This window comes from Galeopterus variegatus, unplaced genomic scaffold (assembly GCF_000696425.1).
Source record: "Galeopterus variegatus unplaced genomic scaffold, G_variegatus-3.0.2 Scaffold3423, whole genome shotgun sequence".
Classification (NCBI taxonomy): domain Eukaryota; kingdom Metazoa; phylum Chordata; class Mammalia; order Dermoptera; family Cynocephalidae; genus Galeopterus; species Galeopterus variegatus.
In genome coordinates, this window is record NW_007729534.1 from 50592 (window position 1) to 52759 (window position 2168).

Here is a 2168-nt window from a genome sequence, read left to right on the forward strand (position 1 = left end):
AAGTTTCCCAAGGTCCAGTGGTCTGGGCCGTGCCAGTATGTCTCCTCTAAGTTAAAGGACGAATTATTACAACTTGCCCTTTCTACCACCAATAGAAAGGCACGGCACTTGGCAGGCCTTTGTGGATTCTGGAATCAGCACATATCGCATCTGGGAATGCTGCTGCTTCTATCCGGGAGGGACCACTAATTCAAGTTTACCATTATTGGTCCCTACTCCAAATCCGGGTTTGCTTCCCCACACAGTGCCTCTACCAGCATCACTAACTGAGGGCTTCCTGAGGCTGACTTATCAAAGTGAGAGCTGGCATTGCATCACCTCAGATCCAAGGTCCTGTTCTACATTGAAAGAGGTGTGACCATGGGCACGTGACCACAGAGTCCCTTGGTCCCTTCACATACAGCATAACCCACAAGTGGGAAGCCTAGTAGGAAAAGAGTGGCCATAAAAGGCTGAGTGTCCCAAGTGTGGGAACAGTCTCTGCAGACTTGGGGTGCTCCCCCCAGGATATGGTCTGTGCTGATCGCTGATGTTCCCTGGTAACTGGATCACACAGTCCAGGAACCAAAGGGAGCAGAAATAGAAAGGGCCCCACTCATCATCTCTTCTGGTGACCATTTTCAGAGTTTGTATCTCCAGCTTTCAAGACATTAGGGTCTGATGGATGTAGAGGTCCCAGTCGCTAGGGTCGGTAAAAGGGGAGCACTTTCACCTAAGGGCACCTGGACACAGGAAAGGTGCAGTGAGCTACAACTTTGAACTCCTCAGCCGGGGGACTACCAGGCCAAAAAAGGGTTTCTCCCCTGGCCAGAGCACTTGACCCTAATTATTGTGAGGCCAGATCGTGGGGACAGTGGGGCACATGTCTGGAACTCAAGGCATGTGCTAGGCCATTTCTTGGTGTTTTCACACCCAGTGTTAACAGTGAGCAGGTGACTGCAGCATCTGCAGCCTGACCAGGGCAAGAATAGCACAGGGACTCAGAGCAAGCTGTAACCTAGACAAGCAGCAGTGCTGGTCAAGGCCAGAGAGAGTCTGGGAGGGAGGTAGAGGAAGGAGATCATGAACATGGCTACAGGCCTCGGGACCAGCCACAGCCATAGGGACCTTTGTTCTGTCCCACTGACCCTCCCATATGAAGTCATTCAGTTCCAGAGTGCACTTCACGGGGCCACAAGCAAGCAGATCTGAGTGCTAACACATGGGAGATGCACATGATAAGGGTTTATTTAACTGAATGGATGTGCTACTTTCTTCCAAGAATGTCCCACCTGGCAGCCCTACCAAAAACGATTCCAGTTCACATGCCAAAAAAAATTCTGGGGGGAAAAAAAAAAAGGTAGGGGGAAGAAACCACAAGTTGTAAATGCACTTAGAATGGCCAACTATTTTTTAACTGGAATCAGGCTGGTTGAACTAAAATAGCAGCAGCAGCATGAAGGAAGAGATATCATTTAAAAAAAAAAAAAATAAGGAACCCCAAATTACCCTGCACCCAAAGCACTTTCCAAATCTCAGAATAGAAAATAATAAAGTATGCGCCCCCTGGTGGTGGGGTGCAAAGATGTGAGGGCCCTGCCTAAAACACAACAGCAAGTCACAGGACACTCAGCTGATCCGGGCACAAGCCTGGGACTTCCCATTCATGTTTTTTTCCTAAAAGACAAATTTTTTAACTTAAATTTTTTTTTTTTTCCTTTTTTGTCTTTTTTTCGTGACTGGTAACGGGATCGCAACCCCCGGTGTCGCGCCCGCACCATGCTCAACCAGTGAGCGGACCAGTCTCTAAGTGGGATCCGAACCCTCGGCGGGAGCGCTGCCACGCTTCCAAGCGCTGCACTCTACCGAGTGTGCCACCGGGCCAGCCCTAACTTAAATTTTTATTTTTAATTGACATATGCATAATAATTGCATATCTTTATGGGACAAAATGTGATGTTTTGATATGTGTGTACATTGTGGAATCATTATATCAAGCTAATTAACATATTCATCACCTCATGTATCTTTTTTGTAGTGAGAACATTTAAAACTCTACTCTTAGTAATTTTGAAATATACAATATATTACTATTAACCAGGGTTAATAATGAATAATAGTAATAATCATATTGTGCAGCAGATTGCAGAAACCTGCTCTTCCATCTAACCAAAACTGGGTACACTTTG